The sequence below is a fragment of the Heterodontus francisci genome, chromosome 5 (genome assembly GCF_036365525.1).
Source record: "Heterodontus francisci isolate sHetFra1 chromosome 5, sHetFra1.hap1, whole genome shotgun sequence".
NCBI classification, from domain to species: Eukaryota; Metazoa; Chordata; class Chondrichthyes; order Heterodontiformes; family Heterodontidae; genus Heterodontus; species Heterodontus francisci.
Window position 1 is genome coordinate 88,169,374 of NC_090375.1, and position 16,284 is coordinate 88,185,657.

A 16,284-nucleotide genomic window follows, 5' to 3' on the forward strand; every position below is an offset into this window, starting at 1 on the left:
CAGGGTGGAGGGACCATAAAATAGTGAGGGAAGGTGAGGGTTGGAGCACTGTTGCCTTCCCGATGCCATTCAATTTTTGTCAGGGGGCTTTCCCACCCAGAGGCCAATTGAGGCCACTTAAGAGCCTCTTCCCACTGCTGCTGGCATTTAACCAGTGGCAGGGGTCCCTCTGCCACTAGGGGAGGCCACCCAGTAACACCAGTTGGCCACCCTGCATGCTGGGGACGTAGGGCGAAGCCCTCCTGCTTAGGCAATCAGTGGCCCATGGAGGGCCCCAGTGGCAAAGGACCCCTTGTGCCAACACCTCACCTCCTGCCCTCGACAACCACTCCTCCCCACCACTTTTTGCCAGCACCTGCCTGGCTGGCCTCGATGAACCCGCCCCGCTTACTTGCAGTCCAGGATCCAGCGCTGCTGCTGGTCCCAGGACTATTGCAGTACCAGTGGTGGCCACTGCTCCCCGTGGCACTGCTGGGACAGCTGAGCTGCTGGCCCTCTGATTGGCCGGCAACTCTTGGAGGCGGGATGCCCGTACTTAAAGGGACAGACTGTTAATTGCTTGCCCGCTGTTCAATTCGGCTTATGGTCCAATAAAGGGCCGGGGCAGTGTCACCCTTCTGACTTTCGGCCCTTCGCCAGAACCCCCGTCGCCGAAATAAAATCCAGCCCTCAGTCACCAGCTTAGATATTGGCACTTTTCATACCTATAAAGGTAGCATAGAGTCACGTGTTAAGTCATCAGGTGGGTTGCAGCCAGGCTGGGGGAAAGGATAAAAGCAAAATACTGTGGATACTGGAAATCTGAAATAAAGACAAAGTGCTGGAAATACTCAGCAGGTCTGGCAGCATCTGTGGAGAGAGAAACAGAGTTAACATTTCAGGTCAGTGACCTTTCATCAGGACTGGCCTAAGGAAAGGATAGTATGTGTGTCAGCTCACCGGAGGACATGGCTGCAGGTGAGTTCTGCTGCACCGGACTCAGGTGAGGACTTTGATGGGGTGGCATACAGGAGAATGCTGGTGAGGATGCACACCAACATGCTTGGTGCATTTGCAGGTTTACAACAAAGCCTCTTATTGTCAAGGAACATGGAGAAATCTAGTTCCAACTTGGCACAGGGCTTCTCTCAGAACTTGGAGCTCATCCTTTCCGGTGTGGAAGTGGTATCCAACTCTCTGACAGCACTTGCAGATCAATCCGTGATTGTGTGTTCAGTGGCTGATGTCTCAGCTTCCATTGCAATCTAAGCAGAAGCCACCCATCGTCTGAATGCTGCAGTGGAAGCTCAGACTGAAGTCATGAGATCCATGCTTGGTGCCATTCAAGCCCGGCATGATGCCTTGCAGGCTCAGACTGCTGCCATCATGGCTGCAGAAACCAGTGCTCAAAAGGGCATGCAGGTTCTCAAAGTAGTCCAGCAACCTGCCCTCTAACGGATTACTAGAGTTACTGAGGTGCCACCCCAGTGGAGTGCCAGTGGCTCCTTGGCGCACGAACCTGCTGTCTTCTCTCAGGATAATAGCATTTATGCTCCCACTGCTGCCAGTTCGTCATTGCCCTTGCTGTTGCCTTTCAGCCAGTCAGCCCAGACTGCAGCTGAACATGCCAATATGGAACAGTCCAGAGCCAAGCCCAAAAGGTCCAGAGCTGCTCAAGGTCATCCTGCAAGGCCATCTGTAGTTTCCCCCAGTAAAAGTCAGCGACCTTCCACCAGCCGTGCTGCAACTACTGGGATAGCAGTGCATCGGAGTACTAGGACAGACAAAAGCAAGACAGGCACTAAGGGAATGCACTAGGTTGAGCAGTTCCATTTTTTATGTATTAATAGAAATGTTGTTGGATAAAGTTGTTATGGAATGGTTTTTTAAAATTATGGCTTTATTTCAGAATTTTTGGCCAAGAAGATGCCATGATGGTACCTGGCAGATGGATTGAAAGGTGGGCAATTGTGGAGCAACTGGGATGTGCGGAGTAAAGGGGTCCCGATGCTTCCTCCTCCTCTTTCTGAGGTGGTCTCCACTGGCCTGATGACAACGGCCATGCACTTATGAGAGTGAAGCTGTGGAGGACACAGCAGACCACTATGAACTTGGAGACACACTCTAGTGAGTACTGGAGGGCTTTACATGAGCAGTCCATGCAGCGGAACTGTAGTTTCAGGACATTGGTGGTTTGCTCCATGATGTTCTTGGTGGCTCCATAGCTCTCCTTGTAAGCACGCTGTCTATACATGGTCGGGTGGCACAGGAGAGTCATGAGCCAGGTTTAGAGCACATATCCCTTGTCATCCAGTAGCCAACCTCTGGTTCCTCGTAGTGGGCCAACGATGGTGGATACAGCTGACTGGCACATGATGAATGTGTCATGATTGATGCCAGGATGATGGGCATTCACTGACAGGATCTTTTGGGCATGGTGGCACAACAACTGGATGTTAATGGAGTGGTAGCCCCTGCAGTTGTGGAACATTCCCCCATTAATCTGTGGCACCTGCAGAGCCATGTGCATGCAGTCAATTGTACTCTGCACTATTGGGCGTCCTGCTAGCCTGACAAAGCCATGTGCTCATTCCTCTTGCTTCTCTCTGGTCATTGAGAAGACAATTCTGTACAGGGTTCTCTGTCACCTTCTTGCTGGAGTGATGGATGGTAAAACGTGAGATGTTGCTAAGTTTGCCTGCTCCCACATGGAAGGATCCACTGGTGTAGAAATTTAGGGCTACGGCTACTGGCAGCGCCACCTTTGCCCTGCTGTCCAGCTGCAGGTCAGGTTGTAGGAGGTGGCACAGTTTCAGTCACCACCTCCTTGGTGAAATGCAGGCGCTAAATGCAATGGTCCTGACTGAGGCGGAGGTTTGAGAAGTGCTCCCTAAAGATCCTAGGTGGGTTGGGCCTTCTTTTGGGAGCCCTCCTCCTCCTACCTCTATACACAGCTTCCCCTCTTTGCTGCCTGTGCTCCATTTCCAAGTCATGCTGCAGCCAAGAGGCACTGCAACCACAGCTCCCATTAATGAAGCAGGCTTTCTCCTGATAGGTTAAATGACTCCTCTGACCTCCTTGTCAAAATCCAGCATCATTCCCTTGTAAATCCAAATGTTTGTAATATTCCTCCAATGACAATACAGTTTTTTTTTATTAGTTTATGGGATGTGGGCATCGCTAGCTAGGCCTGCATTTATTGCCCATCCCTAATTGCCCTTGAGAAGGTGGTGGTGAGCTGCCTTCTTGAACCACTGCAGTCCATGTGGGGTAGGTACACCCACAGTGCTGTTAGGAAGGGAGTTCCAGGATTTTGGCCCAGCGACAGTGAAGGAACGGCGATATAGTTCCAAGTCAGGATGATGTCTGGCTTGGAGGGGAACTTGCAGGTGGTGGTGTTCCCATGCATCTGCTACCCTTGTCCTTTTAGTTGATAGAGGTCATGGGTTTGGATGGTGCTGTTGAAGGAGTTTTGGTGAGTTGCTGCTGTGCATCTTGTAGATGGTACACACTGCTGCCTCTGTGCATCAGTGGTGAAGGGAATGAATGTTGAATATGGTGAATGGGGTGACAGTCAAGTGGGCTGCTTTGTCCTAGATGGTGTCGAGCTTCTTGAGTGTTGTTGGAGCTGCACCCATCCAGGCAAGTGGAGAGTATTCCATCACACTCCTGGCTTGTACCTTATAGATAGCGGACAGGCACTAGGGAGTCAGGAGGTGAGTTAACTGCCACAGAATTCCCAGTCTCTGACCTGCTCTTGTAGCCATAGTATTTATGTGGCTATTCCAGTTCAGTTTCTGGTCAATGGTAATCCCCAAGATGTTGATGGTGGGAGATTCAACAATGGTAATTACTTCCACTAATTCTGTACCAGCAAAAAAAGGTTAAATAGTGCTAGTGAGGGATGGGAGGGTGAGTGGGGGTCCCTCGTGCAGCTGAATGCAAGTTAACAGAGGACTTTACCCGGACCTGTGCTGTCCAAAATGGAAGATAAGTGCCAAATCGGCATTGGAGGCTGTTTGACGTCATGAACTGCCCACTTGGCATGCTTCCGGCACATGCACGGCATGCCCATGCTGGCATGTTACAATCATGGGGAGCTGCGCTGGAAGTGGCTGGAAGCATTCCAGCTGACATTTTTAGAGTTTTCGGGCTGCTATAGCAATGGCACCAGTGGCACCATGGAACCGAATTTCACAGCATTTGACTTCCTGTCCAGTTGGAATAATCAGGTGTGGAGTGGTAGAGAAGATTCTTCATAAGGTCAGTGTTGATTTGTTTCAGAGGTTTGCAAACTAGTAATGTGACTTTAGTCCAATAACAGGAATGGTGTGGCATGTGTGCAGTGTGGTTTCTAGCTTATGAGGAATGCTATAAAATAGATTGAAATTCAGTGTAAACTTTATTCTGTTCATTCATATATTATGTGTAAAAGAAGACAGTAATTGGCTTCATGCCACAAACGTGTTTATCAGCTCACCTTCTACATAACAAGAGAAATGGATGTAAGGTTTATAGCACCTCTATTCAGGTATTATCTACCTAAAGCTTACATAGACATGGAGGTATGAGCAAGATTTCATATTCCACTTGATAAAAGGGAGTTCATTGTTACAATGTTAAGTCATGCTTTTGTTGACTAGATATTGAGCTGTCAAGGTAAACTGTTCATAGGGTATCCACTTGCAAGTGAAATGAGTGATAATGAACCTAAAATCTATAAAAGAAAAAATGCCTTATTATTTCGGTGAACTAAATCTGACTACATCTTTCCGATAATATTTAAGAACATCAGATTTGTATTGTTAGCAGCTTGAGATGACCACCTTTACCTTGGTCAGGGCAAACTTGTTGCTAGAACCTGTTAGCTGATGCTTTTTCTTTACAGCCAGTTCATATTTTCAGGGAAATGTGATCTCTCAGTCACTGCAGTTATAAGAGTGCTGAAAATGATAATCAGCCGTTTTAGCTGGCTGCAACGAACAAGCAGTCTGCTGGCTGGCAAGGTCTATCAACAATCTTCTCAACTGAAGTGAAAGCATTCAGAAAAGATCATTCTTGGAATTGCAGCATTAGAAGGCTGTGATAACTGCAGGATTGGTGAGTCGGATTCCCAACTGAAGTGAAAGCGATCAGGAAAGATTATTCTTGAAATTGCAGCATTAGAAGGCTCTGATAACTGCAGAATTGTTGAGTTAGATTGCTGGATTGGGTGAGATAGGCAGAGGATCAGGGAATGCAGTACACTTCAGTTTTTCTCACCCAAACTTCCATGCGTGAGTCTTTGAAATTTTACATAATGTATAGTATTTACAGCACAAAAGCAGGCCATTTGGCCCAATAGATCCATGCAGGTGTTTATGGTCTACACGAGCCTTCTCCCACCCTTTTTCATCTAATCCCATCAAAATATTCTTTATTCCTCTTCCTTTCATGTGCTTATCTATCTTCCCCTTAAATGTATCTATGCTAATTGCCTCAAATACTTCTTGTGGTCTAAGTTCCGCATTCTAAGAACTCACTGGGCGAAGAATTTTTTATGAATTCCCTATTGGATTTGTTAGTGACTGTCATATTTATAGCCCTTAGTTCTGGTCTCCTCTGAAAGTGGAAACGTCTTGTCTACATCTACCCTATCAAACTCTTCCATAATCTTAAAGACCTCTATCAAGTCACCTGTTTTCCTGATTGGTATAACCTCTCAGCTATGGTCTCATCCGAGCAAATTGTCTTTGCATCTTTTCATTGCCTCTATATCCTTTTTGTAATATGGAGACCAGAACTGTGCATAGTCCTCATCGAACCAAGGTTCTACACAAGTTTAGCATAACTTCAGCAACAAAATCAGAAAGTGCTGGAAATACTCAGCAGGCCAGGCAGCATCTGTGGAGAGAAAAACAGAGTTAACATTTCAGGTTTGTGACTTTTCATCAGAACTGGCAAAAGTTATAAAGCAGAATAAAAGGGAAGGTAAAAGATTTCATGAAACAAAACCAAGGGGAGTGGTAATGGGACAAGTAAAGTAGTATAATTTATTTGCTTTTTAATTCTATACCACTAGAAATGAACCCCAGCTGCTTGTTTGCTTTTTAATGGCCTAATTTACCTACGTTGATACTTCTGATGATTTGTGTATCTGTACCCCCAGATCCCTCTCCTCTTTTACCTCATTTAGATACTTATTTTCCAAGGAATATGTGGCCTTTTTATTATTCCTACCAAAATGTACAACCTCACACTTATCAAATTTAAACCTCATTTGCCAATTTGCCCATTCTACAAGTTTATTAAAGTCTTCTAGTATTTTTTTCAAAATTGTCTTCTATATTAACTAGACCCACCAGTTTGGGGTCATCCACAAATTTTGAAATTGAACTTCCAATTCCCGAGTCCAAATCATTTATGTAAATAGTGAACAAAAGTGGTCCCAGAACCAATCCGTGTTGAACACCACTTCATACCTTTTGCCAGCCTGAGTAACTAACTTTAACCCCTGCTACCTCACCACCACCTCTGTCGACCCCTCCACCATCTCTAAATTAGGCATAGACATAGAATCATTACAGCACAGTAGGAGGCCATTCAGCCCATTGAGTCCATGCTAGTTCTCTGTAGAGCAATCCAATCAGTCCCATTCCCCCGCTCTATCCTCATAGCCTTGCAAGTTTATTTCCTTCAAGTGCACATCCAATTTCCTTTTGAAATCATTCATTGTCTCCTCTTCTACCATCCTTGTAGGCAGCGAGTTTCAGGTCATTACTATTCACTGCGTAAAAGGTTCTTCCTCACATTCCCTCTGTATCTCTTGCTCAAAACCTTAAATCTGTGTCTCCTAATCCCTGTACAATCAACTAATGGGAACAACTTTTTTTTTGTCTACCTTATCTAAACCTGTCATAATTGCTATCAAATCTCTCCTTAATCTCATTTATTCCAATTTCTTCAACCTAACCTTGTAGCTAAAATCCTTGATCCCTGGAACCATTCTGGTAAATCTCCTCTGCACCCCCTCAAGGAGCCTCACATCCTTCCTAAAGTGTGGTGACCAGAACTGGACGCAATATTTAGTTCAAAAACAGAAAATCTGGAAATACTCAGCAGGTCAGGTAAGATCACAACCCGAAACATTAATTCTGTTTTTTCTCTCCGCAGAAGCTGCCTGACCTGCTGAGTATTGTCAGTATTTTCTGTTTTTTAGATTTCCAGTATTGGCAGTATTTTGCTTTTGTGTTGTTGCAATACTCTAGTTTAGGCCTGAGCAGAGCTTTATAAAGGTTCAGCTTAATTTCTCTGCTTTTGTTCCCAATGTCTCTATTTATGAAACCCAAGATCCCATACGCTTTGCTAACTACCCTCTCATTATGTTTTGCCACCTTCAATGATCTGTGCAAATGAGCTCCCAGGTAGCTCTGTTCTTGCACACACTTTTGAACTGTGCCATTTAGTCTAATATTGCCTCCCCTTGTCTCTTCTGCCAAAATGCATCACCTCACAGTTCTCTGTGTTAAATTCGATTTGCCACTTGTCTGCCCATTCAGTAGCCTACCTATGTCCTCTTGCAGTCGATTGGTTTCACTCTCATGGTTTGCCATACCTCCAATTTAGGTCTCACAGGCAAATTTTAAAATTTTACTCTGTATTCCAATACCCAAGTCATTTATGTGTAGCAGAAAAACGTGGTCCTTGCACTGACCCTTGGGGAGCATCAGTTTACCATCCTTCAGTCTGTAGTTACTACGACTTGCTGTATTTATTACCACTTGCTGTTTTCTGTCCTTAAGCCAAATTTTTTTTTATCCAGGTTGACATTGACCTTCCTATTCCATGAGCCTCAGCTTTGGTAACTACCCTTTTATGTGGTACTTTGTCATATGACTTCTTAAAATCCATATAGATAACATCCACTGCATTTCCTTCATCAATCTTCTCTGTTACTTCATCAAAAAATTCAATTAGATATTAGTCAAGCACGATTTGTCTTTTACAAATCTGCAGTGGCCCTCCTGAATTAAGTCGAACCTCTCCAAGTGCCTGTTGATTTTTTCCCTGATTATTGTTTCCAAAACCTTACCCACCACTGATGTTAAACGGACCGGCTGTAGTTATTACGAATATCCTTACACCCTTTCTTGAATAAGGGTGTCACATCTGCCACTCTCCAATCCTCTTGCACCTCCCCCATATCTAGGGAAGATTGGAAGATTATGGCAAGCCATTCCGCTATCTCTACTTCCACTTCCTTTAGCAACCTGGGATGCAAGCCATCAGGATGAGGCAACTTATCCACTTTAAGCATTGCCAGTTTTTCCAGTACATCCTGCCTATCAATTTTAACCCAATATTATGAGCAGATGAGAAAGGGGTCTAGGGGTTCCCTCTCAGCCTTTGCCTGGTTTAACCATAACAGGGTTTAATTTTTAAAAATACTGTGTTTGTAGCTCCCCCTCAGTGAATCCTTGTTCACTGCTTTCCAATTGTAAGGCAAAGAAATCAATCAGACAGGTTTTCTTAAATTTAAACACGAAAGGTGGAAGTTTATTCATCTTAAACTCTAATTTGGTTAACGACTACGACTATGACTACATGACATGACCACGCTAGCATGCATATGCGATAAACACACACGCAGATAGAGACAGAAAATGTAGAAAGAATAAAGGGGAAAAGTTGGAGGAAGTAGCTGGGTTTCTATTTACTGTTCGATGTAGAGTCTTTGGTTGCCAGTAAGTCTTGCCATTTCGTTGGGGCCTAGAGCATGCCTTAAAACCTGTTTTGATATAGGGGTCTTTTCTCTCTTGAGGTTTAAGTGACTTCAGTGGATCTGGAGATTAGTGAAAGAGAGAGAGCCAGACAGGAGAGAGGCTCTTGTTCCAAGTTCAGTTGCAATCTGCAGTCTGACCCAAGCTGTCCTTTGAGCAGTTTAAAACTAGACCTGGGCCAGCAGGTTAGTCACGTGACTGTTTTTTTAACAAACTCCTGCGTTTGTGGATTCCAAAGCTCTCAGTGGGGGTTGTAGTGCTGTCTCTTACACTGACAAGATGTGGATCACCATTGCCCAGACCGATCTCTGTTAATTGAATCAGTGAGCAGTTCCCATTGTCTTTTCCTAGGCAACTGTCTCTTCGATTGCAAATTTTTTGCCAGCCACTGCTGATCTCTTTAAATAAGTCATCTCTCCACTCCAGCAACAGTTTAAAATTAATGTGCATGTGACAAAATTAATATGCCTCATTCTTGGCAGGTGGGGGTTTTCATGACACCATCCATTACCTCTATCATGTCCGCTTCTACTGATATTTTGTCAGCATCCACTTCCTGAGTAAACAGCAATACAAAGTACTCATTAAGTATTCTAGCCTTGCCCTGCATCTCTAAACATATATCACCTTCTTTATCCTTAATAGGCCCCACCCTGCCTACCTGCTTACTATTTACATGCCGGTAGAAGATTTTTAGGTTCTGAGTATTGCTGAAAATAGAGACATGTCGTCAAAGCTTTTTGTCTTGCACTCTTCAGGATAATCCACAAGAATAACCAATGTAAGAGAGAACAACAACTTGTCCTGCATGAGAAGAGAGTGCTGATTGGTTGGCAAGTGAACTCTGATTGGTAGAAGCGCTGCTATGGAGAATGCACCAACTTACGATGACTGACAGTTAACTGCCAAGCTTTGTTTGAAATTTAAACCAGGCAGCTTGACTCTGATTGTCCTAAGCAATGAACCAGCGAATGGCTGTCACTTATTTTGTTCAGCTGAAACAGACACAATGTTTGTACATATTCTTTCTATCTGCAAAGAACAGGGCCCTGTTTATTAATATATGTAGCTTCCAGTATGTGCAACTGCGCCACACTGCGAGCCCTACTGACAATCTTAAATTGGTTGTCAGTGTAATTCTTGGCACACTTCGGATTATTTAGCAAATGTTGTCCAATCGTGGAATCAAATCTAATGTTGGACTCTGTGTTTTGAGTTTTGCAAGCATGGGCTGGTTGGGTACACCTTCCCCATTGCGAACAGCAGAAGGGACATGTTGTTTGATACGATCTGCCAGTCTTTGGGATGTATGGCCTATCAATCATCACTCTCTTCTCATGCAGTATAAGTTGTTGCTTTTCCTTACATTGGTTATTATTGTGGATTGTCCTGATGAGTGCAAGACGTAAAGCTTCGACAACATGTCTCTATTTTCAGCAATACTCAAGTTCTGTACTACAAAACAACTATTTTTAGGTTCCCTTTTATGTTAACTGTTATTCTATTCCCATATTCTCTCTATGCCAGTCTTATTTTCCCCTTCACTTCCCCTCTCAACTGATTGTATTTGGCATGGTTTTCTCTTGAAGAATTTACCTGACATGGAGCATACACGCTCTTTTTTTGTTTCATCATATTCTCCATCTCCCTTGTCATCCAAGGAGTCCTGGCTTTGGTTCCCTTACCACTCACCCTTAGTGGAATATACTTAGTCTGTACCTGAAACATCTCCTCCTTAAAGATCACCCATTGTTTAGTTACTGTTTTTTCCTGTCAATCTGTGGCTCAGTTTTACCCTGGCTAGATCCCATCTGATCCCATTGAAGTTAGCCCTCTTCCAACTTAGACGTTCTACTTTAGGTTATTCCTTGCTCTTCTCCATTACCAATATAAACCTTATGAAACAATGATCACTGTTACCCAAGTGTTCCCCCACAGACACTTGGTCCACTTGGCCCACCTCATTTCCCAGCACAAGATCCAACAATGCCTCCTTCCTAGCGGGACCAAGAACATACTGGTCAAGCAAGTTCTCCTGAACACATTTCAGAAATTCCTCCCCCTCCTTACCCTTTAGTTTAACAGTATGACAATCAATATTTGGGTAATCAAAGTCCCCTAATAGAACTCTATTGTTCTTGCATATCTCTGTGATTTCCCTGCAGATTTACTCCTTTATCTCTCACTCACTATTTAGAGGTCTATAGAATACCCCCAGTATCATGATCAGACCTATTTTACTTCTTAACTCTAATCAGATGGATCCTGTCCTCATCCCTGCAAGGACATCTCTTTCCAACACTACAGTGTCTTGTACTGCCACCAACCTCCCTTTTTTCCTCTCTATCTTTTCTGAACACTTTGTATCCTTGAATATTAAGCGTCCAGTCCTCACCATTTTTAAACCATGTTTCCATTATTGCCACTACATCATATTCCCACACGGCTATTTGTGCTTGTAGCTTACCAAACTTTTTTGCCACATTTTGTGCGTTTACATTCATGCATTGTAAATCTGTCTTTTTTTCCCTTGTAGTTCTTCTTAGTGTGCTTCTATCTAATATGGTACTACATCCTTCTGTACAATCATTCAACACTGTTGTTTTGTGTACCTATTCCTCTTTGCTACTTCTATATACTGGTTCCACCCCTGTTAATTTAGTTCAAACTCTCCACAACCACACTAGTGAAACTCCCTGTGAGGACGTTGGTCTCAGTCTTGTTGAAGTGCAACCAGTCCCTTATGAATAGGTGCCTCCTGCCCCAGAACTAGTCCCAATGCTTCACAAATCTGAAGCCCTCCCTTCTGCACCATGCCTCAAGCCACACATTGATCCTCCCTATCTTCCTATTTCTACTCTTGCTAGCATGTGGCACTGGGAGTAATCCGGAGATTACTACCTTTGAAGTCCTATTTTTTAACTTCATCCCTAGCTCCTGAAAATCTGACCAAAGGACCTCAATACCTGCTCTCTCTATTATAATAAAAACAAGAAATGCTGGAATCACTCAGCAGGTCTGGCAGCATCTGTGGAAAGAGAAGCAGAGTTAACGTTTCGGGTCAGTGACCCTTCTTCGGAACTGACAAATATTAGAAAAGTCACAGATTATAAGCAAGTGAGGTGGGGGTGGGGCAAGAGATAACAAAGGAGAAGGTGTAGATTGGACCAGGCCACATAGCTGACCAAAAGGTCACGGAGCAAAGGCAAACAATATGTTAATGCTGTGTTGAAAGACAAAGCATTAGTACAGATTAGGTGTAAATACACTGAATATTGAACAGCAGCAAGTGCAAACCTGAAAAAAAACAGTGGGTAAGCAAACTGAACAAACTAAGATGAAATGAAATAAATGCAAAAAAAAGTGTAAAAAATGTAAAAAAGAATGTAAAAACAAGGAAGAAAAAATAACTAAAAATGAAAGTAAAATGGGGGGCTGTCATGCTCTGAAATTATTGAACTCAACGTTCAGTCCGGCAGGCTGTAGTGTGCCTAATCGGTAGATGAGATGCTGTTCCTCGAGCTTGCGTTGATGTTCACTGGAACACTGCAGCAATCCCAGGACAGAGATGTGAGCATGAGAGCAGGGGGGAGTGTTGAAATGGCAAGGAACCGGAAGCTCAGGGTCCTGCTTGCGGACTGAGCGGAGATGTTCCGCAAAGCGGTCACCCAGTCTGCGCTTGGTCTCCCCAATGTAGAGGAGACCACACTGTGAGCATCGAATACAGTATACTACATTGAAAGAAGTACAAGTAAATTGCTGCTTCACCTGAAAGGAGTGTTTGGGGCCTGGGATAGTGAGGAGAGAGGAGGTAAATGGGCAGGTATTACACCTCCTGCGATTGCAGGGGAAGGTGCCCTGGGACGGGGACGAGGTGGTGGGGGTAATGGAGGAGTGGACCAGGGTGTCGCGGAGGGAACGATCCCTTCGGAATGCTGACAGGGGAAAGGAGGGGAAGATGCGACTGGTAGTGGCATCGCGCTGGAGGTGGCGAAAATGGCGGAGGATGATCCTTTGGATATGGAGGCTGGTGGGATGAAAAGTGAGGACAAGGGGAACCCTGTCACGGTTCTGGGAGGGAGGGGAAGGGGTGAGGGTAGAGGTGCGGGGAATGGGTCGGACACGGTTGAGGGCCCTGTCAATCACAGTGGGGGGAAATCCTCGGTTGAGGAAAAAGGAGGTCATATCAGAAGCACCGTCATGGAAGGTAGCATCATCAGAGCAGATGCATCGGAGACGGAGAAACTGGGAGAATGGAATGGAGTCCTTACAGGAGGTAGGGTGTGAAGAAGTGTAGTCGAGGTAGCTGTGGGAGTCGGTGGGCTTAGAATGGATGTTGGTAGACAACCTAACCCCAGAGATGGAGACAGAGAAGTCAAGGAAGGGAAGGGAAGTGTCAGAGATGGACCATGTAAAGGTGAGAGAAGGGTGGAAATTGGAAGCAAAGTTGATAAAGTATTCTAGTTCGGGGCGGGAGCAGGAAACGACACCGATACAGTCATCAATGTACCGGAAAAAGAGTTGGGGGAGGGGGCCTGAGTAGGACTGCTCTCTCTATGTTGCTGGTACTGACGTGCACAACAATTTCTGGTTCACCCACCTCCCCCTGCAGAATATTCTGCACCCTCTCCGTGATGTCCTTTACCCGGGCACCAGGGAGGCAACACACCAAGCCGGACTCATGAGAAGGATAACAGAAATGCTTGTCTGACCCCCTAACTATGGAATCTCCTGTAATGACTGCATTGCTACTCTTTGATGTTCCTTCCTGTGCAGTCCCTTGCTCATTGGTGCCAAGGTCTGGACTGCATTCCGTCAAGGTATTGTCACTACCAGTAGTCATCAATGCTGAGCACTGGTTTGAGAGTGGCACACACCCTGAAGGCTACTGCACCTCCTGCCTCTTCCAACTGTTCCGGGTGGCCACCCATCTACTATCCTGAACTCTCACTGTCTGTGGGGTGACCACCTCCTGTAATATATGATCCAGGAAACTCTCATCCTCCATAATACTCTGCAGTGACTGCAGCAGCCACTGAAGCTCGGAAATCCTGAGCTTGAGATCAAGCAACTGGAGACACTTCCTGGACACGTGGTACCCCATGACACATGATCCAAGAACAAGGAACAGTACAGCACAGGAACAGGCCATTCGGCCCTCCAAGCCAGCGCCGATCTTGATGCCTGCCTAAACTAAAACCTTCTGCACTTCCGGGCTCCGTATCCCTCTATTCCCATCCTATTCATGTATTTGTCAAGATGCCTCTTAAACGTTTCTATGGTACCTGCTTCCACCACCTCCCCCAGCAATAGGTTCCAGGCACTCAACACCCTCAGTGTAAAGAACTTGCCTCGTACATCCCCTCTAAACTTTGCCCCTCTCACCTTAAACCTATGTCCCCTAGTAACTGACTCTTCCACCCTGGGAAAAAGCTTCTGACTATCCACTCTGTCCATGCCGCTTATAACTTTGTAAACCTCTATCATGTCGCCCCTCCACCTCCGTCGTTCCAGTGAAAACAATCCGAGTTTATCCAACCTCTCCTCATAGCTAATGCCCTCCAGACCAGGCAACATCCTGGTAAACCTCTTCTGTACCCTCTCCAAAGCCTCCACGTCCTTCTGGTAGTGTGGCGACCAGAATTGCACGCAATATTCTAAGTGTGGCCTAACTAAAGTTCTGTACAGCTGCAGCATGACTTGCCAATTTTTATACTCTATGCCCCGACCGATGAAGGCAAGCATGCCGTATGCCTTCTTGACTACCTTATCCACCTGCGTTGCCACTTTCAGTGACCTGTGGACCTGTACGCCCAGATCTCTCTGCCTGTCAATACTCCAAAGGGTTCTGCCATTTACTGTATACTTCCCACCTGCATTAGACCTTCCAAAATGCAATACCTCACATTTGTCCGGATTACACTCCATCTGCCATTTCTCCGCCCAAGTCTCCAACCGATCTATATCCTGCTGTATCCTCTGACAATCCTCATCACTGTCCGCAACTCCACCAACCTTTGTGTCGTTCGCAAACTTACCATTCAAACCAGCTACATTTTCTTCCAAATCATCTATATATACTACAAACAGCAAAGGTCCCAGCACTGATCCCTGCGGAACACCACTATTCACATCCTTCCACTCAGAAAAGCACCCTTCCACTGCTACCCTCTTCTATGACTGAGCCAGTTCTGTATCCATCTTGCCAGCTCCCCTCTGATCCCATGTGACTTCACCTTTTGGATCAGTCTGCCATGAGGGACCTTGTCAAAGGCTTTACTGAAGTCCATACAGATAACATCCACTGCCCTTCCTTCATCAATCATCTTCATCACTTCCTCAAAAAACTCAATCAAATTAGTGAGACACGACCTCCCCTTCACAAAACCATGCTGCCTCTCGCTAATAAGTTCATTCGTTTCCAAATGGGAGTAAATCCTGTCCCGAAGAATCCTCTCTAATAATTTCCCTACCACTGACGTAAGGCTCACCGGCCTATAATTTCCTGGATTATCCTTGCTACCCTTCTTAAACAAAGGAACAACATCGGCTATTCTCCAGGCCTCTGGGACCTCACCTGTAGCCAATGAGGATGCAAAGATTTCTGTCAAGGCCCCAGCAATTTCTTCCCTTGCCTCCCTTAGTATTCTGGGGTAGATCCCATCAGGCCCTGGGGACTTATCTACCTTAATGCTTTGCAAGACACCCAACACCTCTTCCTTTTTGATAATGAGATAACTGAGACTATCTACACTCCCTTCCCTAGGCTCATCATCCACTAAGTCCCGCTCCTTGGTGAATACTGATGCAAAGTACTCATTTAGTACCTTGCCCATTTCCTCTGGCTCCACACATAGATTCCTTTCTCTGTCCTTGAGTGGGCCAACCCTTTCCCTGGTTACCCTCTTGCTCTTTATATACGTATAAAAAGCCTTGGGAATTTCCTTAATCCTGTTTGCCAATGACTTCTCATAACCCCTTTTAGCCCTCCTGACTCCTTGCTTAAGTTCCTTCCTAAGTACCCTGAAGTTCCCACATGATGCAGGAATGGGAAGCAACAGGTCTCAGCTGCACATCCATGAATAAAAAAAGAAAACTCCATCCCACTTTTAGATTCTAGTTACTACCTTGAATAAAATACTAATTCTAACTAATGCTTCTAGAGCTGCTCTATAGAATGCCCCCAGTATCATGATAATTTTTATTTTTTATTTTAGAGATACAGCACTGAAACAGGCCCTTCGGCCCACTGAGTCTGTGCCGACCATCAACCACCCATTTATACTAATCCTACATTACTACCACATCCCCACCTTCCCTCAATGCCCCTTCCACCTACCTACACGAGGGGCAATTTACAATGGCCAATTTACCTATCAACCTGCAAGTCTTTGGCTGTGGGAGGAAACCGGAGCACCCGGCGAAAACCCACACCGTCATAGGGAGAACTTGCAAACTCCACACAGGCAGTACCCAGAATCGAACCCAGGTCGCTGGAGCTGTGAGGCTGCGGTGCTAACCACTGCGCCACTGTGCTGCCTGATAA